Below are 18,689 nucleotides of genomic sequence, written 5' to 3'. Positions count from 1 at the left end.
GGCCTGGGCCACAGGAATCAGGACCCGCCAGGCCGATGCAACCTCTGGGCTATTATCCTGTCTCCCTCAGCGCCCGACGCAGGAAGGCAAAAACCCGCAGGAAGTCAGCAGGGGCAGCACCGGGCACAGACAGCTGCATCTGTCTGCCAGCACTGCACTGGGCCCTGCACACTGGGTCTCTCTCAGTGGTGCCTGTGGCCAGGGGTTAGTAGCTGCTCTCCAGCCCCTGCCTCCAGCTGTGTGGCAGGCGGGGGGTCCCCACTGGGGAAAAGCATCAGATTTTCCTGGGGGCAGCAGTGGCTTCACAAAGCGTTTGGTGGCTCAGGGTGGCCCAGGAAGCAATTGGAAGCCCAGGGGAGCGAGAAGAGCCAGAAATATTGCTGGCCTCTTTCCCTTTGATCTTCAGAAGCAACAAACCTCCTGGCCTCGGGCCCCCACTGACCCCTAACCCCCACTTCACACAACAGGAAGCTCTGGGCCCGCTGCTGGGAAACCATGCCACGGAGAGTGACTCAGACTTACTGGAGTTACAGCGACCCACCTTCGGGACACAGCTTGACAAGCATAACTCTCTGCGCATGGGCAAATCACCCACCACCGTGCTCCAGCTGGGTGAGAACGGAGACGCCCGTGTGCGCCGTGACACAGCCTGCCGTGAGGCCAGGCCCCGCTTTGCCTTGGTCTCCTACAGGCAGCTGTGCGCTGGAGTGTGAGGAGCAGGGGTGTTAAATCTGGTGCACAGGGCTCGCATCTCTCCAACTACTAGACAGCAAGCTGAGACCGTCGGGGCAGAGTATTGCACGCTGCTGGCTAGGGAGCTCGGTCACGCCCTGGGCAGTGTCTGCGGTTGGAGATGGGATACTGGACCACTCCACTCCGGTAATTCCTATGTTCCTAATCAGTATCTTAACTACTGCAAGGGGGGGACGCGCCCCTTATTCATGTGTGTCTAATCTATTTGAATCTTCAGTCGTATCCTGCAGCAGGGAGTGCCACTGATTAATGAGATGTTGCCGTCAGCAGTTGTAAATGGTTGCCTGTTTAATTTCCTTGTTCTTGTATTGTGGAGTGGGAGTAGCATCCAGAGTTCCTGTGCAGTCACGTCCCCATTGGACACCTTCCACAGGGCACCTGGCTAATGGGACAAGGCGCCCGGTGGTCTGACAGGAAAGATCCAGCTGAACTCTGAATAGAGCAGATAAAATGTGGAAAACCCCCAAACAAACTAAAGCAGCATTGCCATGCCCTTGGCTGATCAAACAGAAATAAGGAAGCCAGAAAACCGCCAGGATTCTGGGTGATCTCCTCACTCACGCTGCACCCACTTACCAGTCATTTCCCTCTCCCTCTCCCGCCCAGTTCGGTGGAAGTCCTTGGCACAGCTGGTGTTGCAGCCCAAAGAAACCTCTCTGCGGGAAGCGCCTTTCTCTCAGGATTGGCTGGCTGGAGCACACTGCACGTAGGCAGTTCTTCTGGAACCTGGCTCATTCTTTGTTATCTCTTACCGTAGCAGCTAGGGGTCCTAGCCGTGGGTCTGGACCCCAGTCCGCCAGGCGCTGTACAAAGACGGCCCCAGCCCGTGTACTGCCAAGTATGAGACAAGAGACAACAGCCCGACCAAGGGGAGGAATACGAAGACGGGTTGGCCAGCAGCAGGATGTGGACGCCAGCCCTGATCTTGTTGTCAGCGTCCCAGCACAGGAGGGTTTTGAGAAGGGGGCTGTAAGAGCACAGCTCGCTCGCTGTGTGGGGGTTAGAAGGCGCCGCTGCTAGGGTGAGGGGCAGGGTGGGAGAAAGCAGGAGGGTGCTTGCGTGGAAACGTAACGAGCGGGGCCGCTGGAGGCTGGGAACCGGCCTCGGCTACTTCGAGGCTCAGGAGAGGGGATGGCACTGGCCCCGGCGTGGGGCTGGATTTCACGCATGATTATTTTGGGGCACAAGGAGAGAGAGACGCGTACCCGGGAGCCGACCTGGAAAAATGCAGCCCTGAGCCGGGTATCATGTCTGTGCTGCAGAGAGAGGGTCTGAGAGGCTGGGAGATTGTAGGGGGTTCCTTTTAAGGCTCAGGTAGAAGAGGGAGATGGACTCCCTTGTCTGGAGGGACCAGCCAGGGGTCCTGGGAGCCCCCTTCGCCCTTCGCCCTGCTGGGTCCGGGGGGCGAGGGTCCTGCTGCCATGGCATCCACATCCTGGGGTGGGTGCGGGCCTCGGCAGGCCGGGGCCACCCTGAGCCAGGCAGGGCAGAGCGGGACCCCCAGCTCCGAGCTCCGGGCCGCGGGGGGCAGCTGCCCTGTTTGGATCCCTGCCCCTGCCCCTGCCCGGCGGAGGGGGACGTGAGGCCCCAACCCCACGGGGGCGGTGCCGGGTCCGGGGGGTGCCCGGGGGGCGGTGCCGGGCGCTGGGTCCACGGGGGCGGTACCGGGGGGGGCGGTACCGGGTGACCCGGCCCATGGGGGCGGTGCCGGGTCCGGGGGGGGGGGCTGCCCGGGGGCGGTGCCGAGGGAGGGACCCGGCCGGGGCGGTGCAGGCGGCGGCCGGAGGGGGCAGAGCCGGGCCCGGAGCCGAGTCGGGAGCAGCCGCCGCGGAGCGAAGCCGGAGCCGGAGCCGCCCGGCGCGGCCGGAGGTGGGACCGGGACTGGGACCGGGGACGGCCCGGGTTTAGCTCCGCGCCACCCCGGGGGAGCCGCCGCTCGCCCCCCGCGGGCCGGGCCCGGGGACACGCGGGGCCTGCGGGCAGCGGCAGGTAAACAAGGGCCGGCGGGAGCCCGCGGCCTGGCTGGGCCCGGCGGGCGGGGAGTGGGGCAGGCGAGCACCGACAGACAGACAGACAGACTGCCTGCTACTGACAGACAGACAGCCGCTGACAGACACAGACAGACAGCCATTGACAGGCTGGCACAGACAGACAGACAGACAGCTATTGACAGGCTGGCACAGACAGGCTGACAGGCACAGACAGACAGACAGCCGCTGACACTGACAGACAGACAGACAGTGACAGGCTGGCACAGACAGGCTGCCTGGCAGAGACCGAGGCCCAGCCAGCCAGCCAGGGTCTGGGTGGTCCCAGTGGGGGAGCAGTGGCAGGAGACGCCCCGGAGCCCCGCAGGGCCAGGGGTCGCTCTGCGTGACGCTGGCGGGTGCCCCCCATGCCCCTCTCACCCTTGACTGGCTCGTCCCTGCCCACACCTTGGGCCCTGGACGCAGGCGGGTTGCTTTGGCTTTCCAGTTCTTGGGGCTGGGGGGTGAACCCGGCGAGGGGAGCGATGCAGCCGGCGCCGGACTCCCGGGGCTGGTTGAGGACATTCCTGTCCTGCTCCCCTCCTAAATCCTTAGGCTTGTCTGGCCGGGCAGAGTCGGTGGAGGTGAGAGTTCAGCCTGCTGCCCGGCGCTGATGTACGGTCTCCATTCCCTGTTGTATCACGTGAGAAAGTGGATTTCCCTCCGCAGTTCAGACCCCCGCCCCCCGAGGAATGCTGGCATCGTCTTTATTATCATGATTATTATTTATTATTTGCATTATCACGGTGCCCAGGAGACCTGCTCACAGACCAGCACCCGTTGTGCTAGGCACTGTACAAACGCAGGACAAAAAAGATGCCTTGGTATTCCCCCCATCTGCGTCTCTTCCTACGTAGCTGTTTAGCGTTTCCTAGTCTCCTGTGTCATCCTGGGAACTGAGCTGAGGACTAGTGAAAAGCTGAAATCCGCAGACTGAAGAAAGGGCGATTTCCACTTTTGTAATGGTTACGAGGCTAAACTTTCCATAAGTCCTTTGCCTGCACGGCGTTTGTGTTGACAAAGCTGGGCCGCGTCCCTGGGACAGTGAGAAGAATCTCAGCTTCCAGCAGCGCTCTGAGCTGCTCCCCAGGCACAGGGCGGCGTGGTTGCTTTGGGCCAAGGCTGTGTCAGGCGCTCAGCGCACCACCTTGGGAGCACTTTGGGAAACGTGCCTCTGACTGTGGGTGCCGAGCAGCTGTCCCTGAGATCCTGGGGAAAGCAGCCGCTGCGTGGCCGGGGGTTGCTGCGTCTGTCTGGGGCTCACCCCCCAAGGAGGCCAGGACCGTGAGGAGCGGCTGGCAGCTGATTTGGTCTGATGCTGTAACTGGGATGCAGTGTATTTGCCTGGCGTGGTTTCATTTCCCTTTCCATGGAGTTACTGAAAAGAGGGCAGACTCCTCATCCTGCCTTCCATATCTCGGTGATGCGTGTGTCTTGTTTCAAATTTCACCTGGCATCGTTACCTGGGAGCAAAACCTGCTTGTGGCTGTGGGTGGGGGTGTGGAAGGATGCGCCAGGAGAGCCCAGCCTGTTGTTTTGGACATTTTTCCTCGGAGGAGGGGCTCAGATGCTCACAACAGGGTGAGGCCGGGGAGCAGCACGGGCTGCGGTCCGAGGTGATGTGGAAGCAGGTGCCATGTGCCAGGGCTGAGGGGCGCTAGCAGAGTCTGTGTTGCCGTAATGTCCCAGTAGGACTGTCTCCTGTCAGCGCTTGTACTGCGACAGCCCGCTCCTCCGGCCCCCAGGCGCGCCTCCTTAAAACCACTCGGTGGCAGGGACCTTAAACCAGCTTGCGTGCCACGCCTGGGTTTGGCGTCCAGCCAGGAGCCGTACTACTCTGACTCCAGTGTCCGAGACCAGCAGATGCTCTGTGGCTTCAGCTGGGGGTTACCGGGATCCCTTCAGGAGCAGCTTTGCCACCTGCGGGAAAGCTGATGCCCACAGTTTTATCATGAAGTGGGATGGTGGAGTCTCTCCCCTTCCAGTGCGAAAGCCAGACCCCTGGGAGAGGACAGGACAGGACAGGGCAGGGCAGGGCAGGGCAGGGCAGGGCAGCGAGAAGGGCATGGTACCTGTGAGTGGGGCACTGTGGGGAATGTTTGCTCTGCTGCTCTCTGGGTGGAGTCCACCAGCAGTCAGGGTGCTCGGCCCTGGATTCAATGGAGCTGCCTCCTTGCTGACAGCTGGGGAAGCTCTGACCCCAGATAAGCAGTGATGTCTCTGCTCATGGGATTTCCCGACTCTGTCTAGATTATGCAAACTCCCTGTGCTCGCCAGTGCAGAGCTGTGAGGCGAGCAGTTGGTGGCTGTGCGCCGCAGAGTACAGTGAAGAAGCGTGCCTGGCTCGGAAATGACTTTCTAGCTGAGCAGGAATTACTGTAAGTGTGACTTGCACTTGAAAGTGCCTCAGACGCGTTCCAGGGGGTGGATTGTCCCAACAGAGTTCAGCCAACAGCCAGGTTTTCCTAGTGTTGCCTGATTTCGGGGTGTTCAGTCATTTGAATGGGGTTCTAGGCTCGCCAGTTGATCTGATTGGAGGTTCTAGTCCCGGAATCAGGTTCCAGAAGAGTTTGTACAGGGACCCCCGGGGTGCACCACAGGAATGCTCACGCTGATAGCCAGATCTGTATTGTTTTAGAAGCTTTTATTAAGATAACATAAAATGGTAGACAAACGACTGATTAAAAGACAATGAACAATCACACGGATGATGGGTAGGATTACAGTCTGATTGTAAAGCCCCGTGTGATATAGATATTTATACGGCATGCTCTGGGTCAATATACTCACACCCTGCCCTGATGACATGGCTGAGGGAGATGTCTGGTTCCCCGACTCTTCAGTGGAGGGGTGGAGAGCTGGGCGCTGCTCGAGAGCTGTAAGGCTACAAATACTACAAATAATACTACGGAGAAACTACGAACCGAAGGTTCGAACAAACACTAGTTAAGAAGACGCTTAGAGAAGCAATAGCTGGTGGTCACGGCCAAGTAACACGGTTTGCCCCTTTTTATACCCTGAGCAGTACGGGTCCTCCTTCGAAGTCCCCCAGATTATTAGGGTGCACGTATTCTGTAGGCTGGCGGGTTTGTGTGTATTCATGACACATCCACATCCTTTCCAGAGGGTTCCCTCGTCTCACCGTTGTTACTCCTGGCCCTTTCTGTGGGTTCTCTGGTGTATCTGTGACGTTTACTTGGGGCATAAACGGAGGCAGCCCCACCTGTCTTGATGCCTTCTGACTTATCTAGGGTAAAGGTTATAACCGTACATGTCTTATCCTTTAACTCATCATTACTTATCTGGGCCAAAGATCCCGAACAGATGTACGCTAACTGCCTTCGCTTTCCTACAGGATGTGGCCTGTCAGGTACCTCGCGTGACAGCTACAATACGTTAATCTGGATCTCTGACTCCAGTGTAATAAAACAATCCTTACGTCTATAAGGAAAGGTGCATTTGTGCAGGCTGGCCGGCAGGCGAGTCCTACAGGCTGTGTTGGCCCACAGAACTCGCTGTCCCTGCTCCCTCTCTGCGAGAGAACTTGATCGCTCAGCTTGGCAGAAGTGGATTTTGATTTTTTTATCATCTCAACGTATAATATCGATGTTGATTTGTAAGGATTTTCTTTCAATTTGTATCGATTGAAATGTTCCCAGTTGCAGGAAACGATGGGGGTGTGAGCCAATAATTAGTTAGGGACAGGCTCTAGTAGGTTCTCAACCAGCATTTTGCTTGGTTTGCTCCTCTGTGAATTTGGATTGTTAATGGTGTCAGTATTTCTGTGTGTTTGCTGAAATGGATGTTTATTTACCAACACTTATCAGTACAACTCTAGTCCTGCCAAGCCTACCTAGCGCAGGGTTGAGAGAACCCTACAGACGTGATCTCATTCTCTGCTAAGTTCTATAGGGGTTCAGAGTGGGTTCTCTAGGGCGCCCATTGGCTTCCTTCTCATTAATTCTCCAGGGCCTTGCATTCTAAGGCCATCTCTGCTTGGTGCAGCTGCATGTCTGCGTTTGTTTTTAACGCGCCCGGCACGGTGCCTTGGGGCGCACGCACGTCACAATGTTTCGTGTGGCACCTGGCTTCCGAGAGCGCCCTGGCCGCTGTGGGGTCTAGCATGCTTTGAGATCTCCAGGTGAGAAGGGGGCTGTGGAAATGCAGCGTGTTGCCTCCTGTCGCTCGGGCAGTGAGGGAGTCAGAGATGTGGGGAATCCGCTGAGCTGGTTTGAAAAGCCAGTTTCTCGCTGGGTTTGGCAAGAAGCCCCGGCAGCCTGATGGGGGTGGTACCTGTCACAAGAGGGAGCAGGAGCAGGAAGTCCCAACCGGAGGACGCCTGTCCCAGCACAGAGAGGGCTCAGGCCTCTCTAGCCCCGTGTCCCTGACCTGTGTCTGCTGCTTTCTGCCTCGTCTCAGCCGCCTGAGGAGCCTGGCCCTTCCCAGCGCTCCGGTGCAGCAGGCGCAGCGGCTGGGGTGGGGGCAGGCCTTGTGTGTGCTAGGCAGCGTGTCCCATGCCTCTTCTGGTGCTGCTTGTCCCAGCTCGGTGCAGCGCCTGCTCAGGCCCTGCTGAGCCGCCTACAGTGTTTCGCCCCAGCCACAAGTCACTTTCCCCCAGCTGCAGCCATTCTTCCCCTACAAGCCACGGCCTTGTCAGTGTCAGCGCTGAGACCAGCCGTCACTGGGGATCTGGAAAGCAGTCTGAGCAGCTGAATGGTTGTTTGTGTGCAGGAAAGTCACTGAGAGAGACCTGAGCCCCCTTCCCCAGTTGACAGCGTCTCAGACCTTCGCTCCCAGAAGGAGAAGCATGCAGGATGCTCAGAGAGTCAGTCAGGCCCCAGGGAAGCCCAGCGGGAGTTCGGTTTATTTTACTCCTATAAAGATGAAGCAACAAGAGCAAAACTCCTCTGGGGTGTGATGAGAGGGGGGCCGTCGCAGGCGCGTGCTGATGTTTGCACCCAGCTCAACTGGAGGTGGTGGTACTGGTTAAATGTCAGCCTGGCCCGTGGATGGGCACTTACCGGGGGGTTTTCTGGTACCGCCCTTCTGCTTGCCCCAGCTCTGTCTCTGCTGTGAGCCTGGTACCTTGATGCTCTATTGAGCCAAAAGAGTCAGCTGGCTCCTGGGGAGCCAGGTTCTGGGTCTGTAGCTAGACGAAAGCATGCCCTGCCTTTCCGGTGGTGAGCAGCATATTTACAAACCCGGGGGCATTGTTCTTGCAGCATGGGAGGGGGGGCCTTTGCCCAGGAGCAGCTGGTGTGGTGGAAGGGCCTGAGTGTGCACTGCCTGCCTGAAATGGACGTGCTGGGTGCAGGGATAGTTTTAGCCTTGCAACATCTGCCTGTTGATAGAAGGTTGGGAAACGTCAGGGGGAGGCACGTCTGTGAACACAGCTTCCTGGTTGATAGGGGTGAGCTGAGCGGCTGATAACGCAGAATCCGCCCATCTAGCTGCACCAGAGAGGGGACGGGAGCGCTTGTTGCTTGCAAAACAAACTACGCTCTTTGGTGCGCATTTCCCCTGTGCAGACGCTCACATTTGGCCGAGTCCGGGATCCATGTTTTACCTTTTCGCTGTAGGCTGGATTCCCGCCGTAGCAGCTTCTTGCACTGGAATGCTATAGTCCAGCCATAACATGGTCACAGCTGGGACAGCTTTACTGGAACAGTTACTGGTAAGTTCTGCAGTCTCTGCTCTCTCGGCTTCTTACCTCCGTGCTGTGCGACGTACGCTGGGGTTGGGAGTGTGCGCCCGGCTGTGACTGGCGGGCTGGGCTGGGGAGTTGCTAGTGTTTTATTAGAGACGGGGGGTTACTCGCTCCCCAAGTATTCTGTGCTCCATGACTGATGTGAACGCTGCGCGGTGTGTACACACGCTGTCTGTCTTTCTGTTCCGCAGGCACAAACGCTGTCTGTCAAGCGTGGCAGGGGGACAGGGTTCTTGCCTGCTGGGGATCCCAGCCCCTTGCACAGGCTGAGGAGTGGTGTAAAAGGCTCTTGAGTCTCTCCCATTTGTTGTTGTTTTCTGAAATGCAGCCGTGGCGTTTCTCGTGTGTGACACGTGTGGTGGGCCTGGCTTCCGCAGCCTGGCGCGCTTCCCCCCACCCTTGCTGAGCCCATTAGTCACCCGGGCCTTTTATGAACCTTTACAACAGGAGCGCTCGCTTTCCCAGGGCAAGTGTCACTGCTCATGTCAGGGGCTGCTGTGCTCTGGCATTCCCGGGCCCTTCCTGTGTTGTGTCCGTGGCACCAGTCCCTGTTTTACGGGAGTCCCCCGGGTAAGCGAGAGCAGGAGCTTCACGTGTCGCTGGTAGCTCCAGGGCGGTGGGGAGATTGTCACGAAGATGAATACCAGAATTTCCCCAGCTTCTTAGAATCGTCCCAGCGTGGGAGCAAACTCCCCTTCTCCTGGCTCTGCGCGGCACCTGCCTCTCAAGAGCACGCCCCAAAGCTCCCCGTCTCCCTTCTGTGTGGAATGAGCAAGTGGCCACAAGAGAGTCCCCCTCTTCCTCCACCCTGCCGCATGCTGGCCAGCTCATTACACCAGTGCTTCCCTCGGGGCTTTTCGGAGCTGCTCTCTTAGTCATATTTCTAACTTTAGCCTTTTCCTGATCTGCTCTCCAGGGGGTTTTGTTATTCACACCTTAGTCAGCAGCCGGCGGTTCAGCAAGTTCGCTCGGTGTGTGTAGAAACGCTCCGCTTGTTTCCCATCAGGTTTCCAGGGATCCTTTGATTTTTCCATTTCCTCTGAGCTTCTTTCGTTCTCGGTCCTTGGTTCACCCTAACCCGCCCCCCTTCCCCCGTTTAATGGGCCTTGTGACTCGTTCCTCTCGACTTCGCTTGCCATGTGGTTTGGCCAGGGCCTTGGTGTAACCCTGAGCTCTTGGTACGTTGCTGTCACCTGTGCCTAGCTACAGTGGAGCTAGTCCGCAGAGATTCACACCTTCCCAACCACTCTGGCAAGCACCACAATTTCACAGCCAGGGTCCCTATCCCCGTATGGAGCTGCAGGAACAACTGTGCTTGTGGTGAACCACGATGGAGACCTTGGTCTTTGGCTTCTAGTTTCCTTTGATTGATAAGCCAGGCGATCCCCCTGGGTGCAGCTGACCTTCTATGGCCGGTCCCAAAGTTGCTGCTACCTGGACTGCTGCATGGACCAGAGTTTCTCAGTCCTTTCAGGCTGGCAAACCCTTGTTCCAAGTCAAACTTTTCCACAGCTCCCTTGGAATAGAAATCCCAGTTCCTGAGCAGCTCCCGTAAAATCCAAAACGCCTCCCCTCCGCCTCAGCCTTGAGGAGATACTGGTCTCCTTGACTGATCTGACGACCCCTTTCACTGAGTGTCCAGGTAGCTTCTCGCCCCGCGCAGAGTTGGGGGCTCCCGTGGGCTGAGGTCGAAGTCTCCTGCAGTGCGCTCAGGGCCGGAAGAGCGGAGAGCGGAAAGATATCGCAGTGGAGCCGGACTCTGCCTCTTTGTACGAGGCCTTTTCCCAGGTTCCCTAGCCCTGGCTTCATTTCTCTGAGCTGCTCTGTTGCTTCTCAGGAGCTTGGCGCTTCCATGCCAGAGCCTGGCTTGCCCGTGTCGCTGCACAGAGCCCATCGCCCAGTCCTGGAGAGCTGTGGCGGCTGCTGCCCTGTGGCACCGGGCGGCAGGTACCTTTCTCTGAACGGGACACACATCGACCACGAATCTGCACTCGACAGAGGCCTGATCAGTCTGGGTTTCCCCTCGGGAGTCTCTGGAAAGTCCAGCTCTTTGCTCGTTGGCAGAGCTGCTGAGGTCATGCCAGTGGAGGAGAGCCAAAAAGCCATGGTTTGGGGACCGTGGAGGTTCAGGGAGCAGCATGTGGGCACCGTAGCCGGCTATCGCTCCTCTGAGGGCGTGGAGCGCGTGGTATTGTCACTTCAGACCTTCATGGGGGGAAGGGAGCGGACTGAGCTGCCCACTGACTGGCAGACTGAGCAAAATATATTAATGGGCAAACTTAGGTGCTGGTCTTCTGAGCCTGCGGGTGGCTTGCCCGTCTTGGTTCAGTGTGCAGTGTACCCTTGTGCAGAGGGTGTTCTGGGAGGCGGATCTGCAGCACAAGCCTCTTGCTTTCCGAATACAGGGATGGCTTTGATCCTGGCCATGCAGTCAGTACGTCTGCAACAGACGGCTTGGAACAAGGGAATCCTGTGCAGCGCTGGGCTCAGACAGCCCCCCTCTGAATAGAGCATCAAACCTCTGTGGTGGCCTTTATTGACAGGGCAGATGCAGAACCCTTCTTAGAGGGACAGCATGGCCCACCAGCGAGGGCGCTGGCCTGGGCGTCAGGAGAGCTGGTTTACTTCTGGCTGTGTCGCTGGCTCATTGTGTGATGCTGGCGGAGTCGTCGGTGGAATCGCTAACCTTTGTGACGTGCTTGGAGATCTCTGGGTGCCAGGTGCTGTCAGGGTCGTGCGACCGTGTGATTTGGAGAAATGTCGGAGCTGGAGTTATGAGCTGCAGGGCTCTTCGCAGCATGCTAGCTGGCGTGTGTCAGACGCCCGCGTGTGGAAACCTGTTGTGTAGCTGGTCACACTTCTCAGCTCTTCTGTAAAAATGTTTTATCTATAACCTCAGAATGCTGCTGACTGGGACTGGACTGCAGTGTCTGGGTTGCGTATTAGCGCAGGCTTCCAGGGGCGGATTTCCTTTGGTGAAAGTCGCTTAGGCCTTGTCTGGACACCCAAGTTGCATGGATTTAACTGAAGTGGATTGCAAACTGGTTTAGTGATACAGGTGCAACACCCTAATTCTGGCTCTTATTTTCCTGGCTGTGACACTCTTCATTTGGTTTAAGAGAGCATTGTCTTAAGCTAAATCAGTGTCAGGCATTCTGAAATCAATGCCCGAGTGTCCACAAAGGGGGCTGGTCGCGCCATTCTCCATGCCGATTCAGTTACATTGGTGCAGCGTTGGTGTGTAGACAAGGGTTTACTCTATCCCATCACGCAAAAACTTTGCTTTGAAATGTATCTTCAAGAGCTGTGTTTCCTGGTGGGTGAGGGGAAGGTACAGTTTGTTCTCTGACGTAGAAGCTGGAGCATCGTTAAAAGCTGGAAACCTCTCCCGAGACGGAGGGCTGTTTGCTGTTTGCAAGATAAAGCGCTTTGTGAGGCTAATGTTCCAAAGGCTCTAGACCAGTGATCCCCAAACTGTGGGGTGCGCCCCCTAGAAGGAATGTCCGGGGGGCCGTGGCAGGGCTCAGGCCAGCCCCCACAAAGGAGTGGGGGGAGTGCCACCCAGCCTCGCTCTGCCCCCCGTTCTGCCCCGGCGCCAGCCCCAGACGTAGCTGCTGCCCTGGCTTCGCTCCTGACCTCCTGCTCCCAGCTGCAGCTCTCGGCTGCCGACCCCCACGCCGGCCTTGGCCCCCGGCCCCCACTCTGACTGCCGGCCCCCGCTCCCAGGGTGGGCTTTACTGATGATGATCTCTGTTGCAGGAGCCTCCTGAGGCTGACGGGCCCCGCTGTGCCAGGTGCTGCACAAACGCAGTCGGCCCTGGCATGGCTCAAGGGTTTTTGGTCACAACGGGCATTTAAAAATAAGTGTTTCATATTCATTCTTCTGTCTCCGTCAACCCTGAGTGTGCGAGGGACTGCTGCCTGAGTTCAGTGTGTGTGTGTGTGTGTGTGTGTGTTTGTGTTGGTCCGTCTGTCCGTCCGTCCCCGCTGCCCCCTGCTGGAGAGGATGCCTTCTGCCTTCCGTGTGTGTAATTTGGGGTGCCTGGGGACCGGTCAAACGTCCCAGAGCCAGGTGTGCTGCAGGCAGGAAATCTGCTGCCCGCCCCTCCCCGACACACAGCTCCCCAGCGCTAGCCTAGCCTGGGGTTGCTCCCCTGCCTCTCTGGCCCTGCCTGTCCCTCACTCCTGCCGGGCAGCCCCGCTGCTGGTCTAGCCCTGGCCTGCCCTCGGGGTTCTGCTCTGCTGGTGCACCGCGGTGCTCTCTGTCCCCGCTATCCCGGCGCTGACCGCTCTCGAGTGCGCGGCCAGTTGTGGCTTTTTCTGGCTGTGGACAAATGTCCCTGAAATGACCCAGACTGAGCCTTGCTGATCCCACAGTGAGCCCCCGTTTTCCCTTTCCGGCCAGCCCTCCAGCGGGGAAGAGAGAGGCTGTTGCCATGTGGCCCGGCCTCCTGCGATCAGTCTGAATGCAGGGGCCAGGCCGCTCAGCCCGCTTCCCGTGGCAGAGGTGTGAACTGGTTGTGGAGGTTGAAGGCAGCCCTTGCGGGCTCCTTCCTCGTCTGTGACTCAGAAGCAGGGGCCTGCCGGCGATGGATGCTGCTGGCGTTTGTAGCCCGTCTCCCCTGCCCCTCGGCCGTGTCCCTCGGTTACACTCCGTGCCGCGGCTCTCAAACGCCCCAGAGATGAGCCCTGGCGCTCGGAGTCCCTCGACTCCCGCGGATCCAGCCCTGCGTGACTCCGTGTCCCTTGTGCCGGCGCGAGAAGGACGAGGCTTTTGGGAGCCCGGCCCCGTTGCGGGATGGGGCTGGGCTGCTGGCTCCTGCTGCAGGCAGCGTGGGCTGTCGTCAGCCAGCCTGTCCCAGCAGCATGGCACCTAGCGCCTGGGTTGGAAAGCGGGAGGGAGGGGCGAGAGGAGCCGTGAACGTGCCGGAGGGAGGAGCCGGAGAGGCGGGGTGTTTACTTGTGCATGTGGGCCAGAAGAGGAAGTTTGTCAGTGGAAAGATCCCGCCCCGCCCCGCCTTGCCCCGCCGATGGCTGGCGTGGAATCGTTTCCGTCCAGGCTGCAGCTGTGTAGCCCGCCGAACCGCCTGCATAGCCCCAGGGTGGGCACCACCGGGGCCTGGGCGAGCTGCTGTGATCAGCAGCCTGGGACGTCGGCGCCCATCCTGCTCCAGGCCAAGATGCAGGGTCGCTCTTCCTGCTGCCCCGGGCCATGGCACAAGGGGCTGGCTGGAGCTGCTTTCCCACCTTCTTCTAGTCAGCCTCATCCAGCAGGGCTGCAGGCTGGCCTGTGGCTCGAACTCGTGTCCCGACCTCTGTCCGAGTCATTGGCGCCAGCCACACGGGCCTGTGTTCCCAGAGCTGCCTGTGAGCGGGTCCAGAACGTGGCTGTGGTGCCGGAAGCTGCAGGGGCCCCGCTCGGGCCGACGGGGCCTGCTTCGGATTGTCGTGTTGTGTGGGCTTGCCTGAGCCTCACAGATCAAATGAAATTGGGTCTCCAGGCTCAAAGCAGGACAAATTCTGCTCTGAAATGAGCTGAAACCCTGCCATCCCTTCGCCTGCAGACGCTGCGTCTGAATGCAGATCGTCAGTCCTGCTGCGGCCTGCCTTTGCCAGCGCTGGCTGTGGACTTTGAAGGGCTGGCAGACAGGTAAGGCAGGGCAGGGGCTGCCAAGCCTGGAAATGAATTGGCTGCGGTAAAGGCAAAGCCAAACTGGGCGTCCTCTTTGGAGCACCGGATGTTCAGCAGAGCTTGCTCTTGGCTGGGTTCCCGGGCCTGGCTGTGCCTGTCCGGGGGAGATCCCTCTGCAGTTTGAGTCCTTACCCCGTTTTGGGAGGTCGACTGGGGCCAGGGGAGGATTAGCTGGGAGTGCTGAGGGGTTGTCTCTGGAGGCCTGAACACTTCCCCCTGCTTCCGGGCCCCGCGTTGCCAGCCACATCCTTCTGGCCGAGCAGGAGCCTGGGTGTCCCCTGGGGGATCCCCTCTGTTGCTTTTCAGCACCGCATGGTGTGTCTCCCTTCTGCCCTTCTCGAGGGGTCCAGCGGGGCTTGGGCTGCCCTGGATGCAGGCCGTACGTGGCAGCAGGATGGACGGGGCCCCAGAGCGGCTGTGCAGAGCAGCTGGCGGGGGTCGCAGGAGTGGAAGGCAATGGGTTTGGTCCAACATGGGAGCGCTCTGCGGTGGGGCTGGCCCTGCTGGGGCCTTTGCTAGAGCCTGGCCTGGCCTCGCTCTGTGCTTGTGAGGGTTTGTTCAGACAGAAGCTTGATCCCGAGCGATTGCATTACGGAGATTTAGGGCAGCCTGGCCGGGAATATCTCCCTCAGATTAAGCGCTCTGCGAAGTGGCTCGTCAGGTGGGGAAAATGCCTTGTTGGATCCAGCGTGTCGGGTTAGGGACTTAGAATAGCAAGTGGTGGGAGCTGCCGCCTCAGCCTGCCCCTCCCCTGGTGCAGCTCTCTGAAATGCACCCCGGCCGGGCGGCAAAGCAGCCCTCCCCGCATGCCCTGCCGGGGAGCGCAGATACCCGCCTTGCGGGAAGGTGCGCAGAGGAGCCAGCCAAGGGCGGAGAAGCCCTCAGACCCTGTTTGGTTTCCTGGCCACGGTGAAGGGGTGAAGTAATCTCTCTGCTTCTAAATGCGTCGCTTTATCTCCTCTCCTCCTGTGACGCTAGCAGCCCTGCTCTGGATCCCGCGCCCTGTTGGGTTTGGCTGTGGAAAGCTCCGGGTTACGGCTTACCGAGCCCTTTGGGTTTTGCAGGGGGCACAGCGTGCAGACGGAAGAGGGAAGGTCATTTTAAAGGGGACTGTGCTTTGGGGAGAAGGCAGGGGCCTGCCCATTAGATCACGAGGTTTCCATGCTGTCTGCGCAGCTGAACCTTCACTGCGCCGGGGCTGAGTTATCCCAGCTGCTCCCGTCATTCTAACCGGGGCTGGGCGAAGCCATGGGTCTGCGGCCCGGACGCACAGGCCTGCCTGGGGTCCTGGGGAACCCCTCGACTGGCAGCTTTGCTTTAATCCTTGGCTGTCCCAGTCTGCTAGCGTGGAGGGAAGGGGGGAGATAGTGCAGCCTGCAGCCCGTCCCTGGCTGCCGGGAGAGGGCCTCGGGCGCAGGGCTTGCTGGGCCCTTCCCGAGAAGGGAGGTGAGTTGTGACTGGACGGGATGGAGCTGGCTGAGCTGAGGAGGGAGGCTCCTGGCTCTGAATACCTGTCCCGGCCTGCTCCCAGCCAGCAGCAGCCCTTCCCAGGGGAATCCCGTCTGAGCAGGGAAAGCCCCTGGGCTGTGGCAGAGCCTGAGCGCGGGTGGGTCCCTGCTTTATGCCGGGTTGGCTCCCAGCTGGGTCAAGCCCCCGTGGCCCCAGTGACGCAGGGGCTGTTATTAAAGCGCCGCCAGGGCCTGTCTAATCTGTGTCTGGGTTATCCTCGACGGGGGGGGCACTGGGCTGGTGTTAATAGCGGAGATTAGGCTTCCCCAGAGCTTGCTAAGCGGGTGTTCACAGTCTCCTGGCCTGATTACCGCCTGCAGAGCTACTCCTGCGATAAACCGCCCTGGCCGAGCCCCGGACACTCTGCTTCCTTGGGGGTTATGAGTGTGTCCTCCTCAGCCAGCAGCGAGATGCTGCATCACCTTTCCTTCTAGTTTGCAAGTATGGCCAACTCTTGGGATTAGATCGCACGGCTTGCAATACTTGGTGTTTTTTCTCAAAGCCCCAGCTTCTGGAGTCAAGAGCTATTCCTGATTAACTCCACTTTGGAAGTGGATTCAGCTAATTTGGAATAAGAGCAACCGCACATGGAGTTAATCACGAACAGTTGAACTACTTTTACTTCACACCCTGCCTTACCCCTGATTGACTTTCATGTGTTGGCCAGCCTGAGTGAGACGTCTATTCAAGCAGTCTTATGTGCCAGCAAAGAATGTAACGGTCCAGGCTGGTTCGGTGTCTCGCCTCTGAACTTCCAATTCATACGTGGCTATTCAGAAATTCCAGGCAGGGAAGGCAGTCCCCTCTTGGCTGCGTCTTTACTCCTGAGTGTTTTTAGCTGATACACTATCGGGGAAAACAAGTGTATGCAGAGTGTGAGCGCTGAAATCCAGCCAGTCAATCTCGGTTCCATTGCTTGTTCCCTGCGTGGCAGGTGGCAGAGTAGAACGTGGGTTACATATCACATATGCGATTACTGTGTTGTTCGATTTGGAGACTGAGCTATTGTGTTTCCATGGCATCTTTCATCCTGAACAACGTCCAAACACTTCACAGAGTATGGAGAACGACCACCCTCCTCTGAAATGCAGCCATCTCGGGGGCAGAGCACAGCAGCTTTTTAGCAGCACATTGCTAGAGCGTCAAGACAGGAAGCGAAGAGCATTGCATCCAGCTGTCAAAGGGTAGGTGCAGGGAAGCGAGACCACTGACAGCGGGAGTTGGAAGGACACTGGAGTTAACAGCACCCCAGTTCTTGTGAAAAATCCCTGGGGTCTTTCATGCCCGTGAGTGATCAGAACGCGTATTTCCCACCTCCAGCCCCTCACCCTCCATTTCTCCCGGTGCCGCGCTGAAGCGTTGGTTTGCTAGTGACCGAGAGGGGAGCATCTCCTACTGATTGTTCATGTGGGAGCACCAGGTTTCTCTTGGGGACCTATCCAGCCAAGTGAGACCTGGCCTGCTGGGGATTCCCACGCCAGGCTGAGCACAAGCAGAGCCTGCTGGCTCCTGACGGTTGGCTTTCAACGGCTTTGTCTGTAGCCGGGCCCTTCGCCTTCGTTGTCAAGAGGAAATATTTTATTTCCACAACTGATACTGTCTCTCTTCTGTGAATGCAGAGCAGGCCGTGACGTTCCCCTTCCCTCGCTCGCCTGGCACAGAGAGTTTTCAGTGTGGGCTGTCAGAGCGCCACATGCCGGGGAACGTCGGCTGTCCTGTGCAGACCAGCTGCAGCGAAAGGCAGGCAGGGCGAACGCTGTGCTCGTCTGCAAGAGAAGAACAAAAACCTGTCGACCCGCCGAACCCCGAGAACAAGCCTGTGTCTCCAGTGCAGCTGGTGCCAGCTCCGCTTGAAACAAACGCGCTGGAAACCACAGGCAGACATGAAAGGGCCCAACTGCACAACCGTTTCCAAAGCGAATGGCTTGCAGCCGGCATGGAGATGAGGCTAGGCGTTCACGTCTCCGGCTCCCCTGCCTGGGATATCTCTGGCTGTGGCAGTGTTTGGCAACTTCCTTAAAGCTCCAGCTTCCAGAATCCTGAGACGATGAGAGAATCTGTTCGAAGGGAAAGGAAATTTCTACGCTTGTGGTTGCAGTAGGCAAAGAAAAGAACCCAAGGTCTATTTGGGGCCTGCTTCGAGGTTTTTGAATGCTTGGGGTCGGCCATGTTGCTTAGTGAGCAGTCACCTGGCGAGAGAGCTCTGGGGTGCATCCCATATCTCCCAGGGGTGCTGCCCCTTTGTGGTCAGGAAGAGTCCCTGCTGAGCTCCATAAGGCATCGGTGGTGAGCCGGCTTCCCCGACCTTCGCTCCAGGAGCCGCTTCCAAACAGGGTGGATTGATTTAAATCAAGACGATTTAACTCATTGATTTAAATCATGATTTAAATCACGAACAAAACCATTGATTTAAATCAAGTTTCCCACTGATACTTCTTCACGTATTTCTTAAACAACGGTGCAAATCTGATCACTAAAACATGTTAATGTACAACTCAGTACAGCATTTTACAACACCGAGGGGGTATATACTTGGTGTAATTCTTTAGATAACCTGGTTTTTATTAATTGAGGAAATAGCACATAATACTCCTTACCTGTGTCAAGCTGCAGATGCAGCAGCAGCAGCACATGAGGAATGGTAAGAACTAAATCACACACAAATATAATAGCACTTACATTTTATTAAACTAAATCTTAAATGTTACATCAATGTTTCACGTTTGCAAGTGCAGCCCTCTCCTGAGTTGCCGGCTGACGGCTGTCCTTAAACGCTTTTTTAAAAATTTTCAAATGTTATTAACTCTAACAGACAGGTCATCACAACACTAAACACACGCTGTCCTTAACACTTTTTAATTTTCTGTTGAACTTTCTGGTGAGGTATTTCTTTCTTCAATGTCTCTTGAAGTGCCTTCCAAATTTCAATAGCATCAGCAATGCAGCAACGATTTCTCTGAAGTTTGTTTAAGGCTATGGATGTAGGCTTCAGTATACTGAG

At 57.8% G+C, this 18,689-nt stretch overlaps 1 protein-coding gene across 3 annotated transcripts in view; it reads left to right on the top strand.

Annotated features, from left to right (window-relative positions):
* The first annotated feature begins 2,533 nt into the window (after nt 1–2,533).
* The window catches only part of LOC137148497 (signal transducer and activator of transcription 5B), a 34,308-nt gene continuing 18,152 nt past the window's right edge, over nt 2,534–18,689 (top strand). Inside the window, exons 1-2 of one of the 3 annotated variants that reach the window (XM_067541348.1) lie at nt 2,553–2,622; nt 8,360–8,454. The gene's annotated coding sequence lies outside the window, so the exon portion shown is untranslated. Of the gene's footprint in view, nt 2,743–8,359; nt 8,455–18,689 lie in introns of all 3 variants that reach the window. The other 2 variants (XM_067541349.1, XM_067541347.1) reach the window with 2 other exon arrangements.

This window comes from Emydura macquarii, unplaced genomic scaffold, assembly GCF_026122565.2.
Source record: "Emydura macquarii macquarii isolate MOO-44397 ecotype Brisbane River unplaced genomic scaffold, CSIRO-AGI_Emac_v2 contig_629, whole genome shotgun sequence".
NCBI lineage: Eukaryota > Metazoa > Chordata > Testudines > Chelidae > Emydura > Emydura macquarii.
This window is presented reverse-complemented; position numbering and strand designations above follow the sequence as displayed.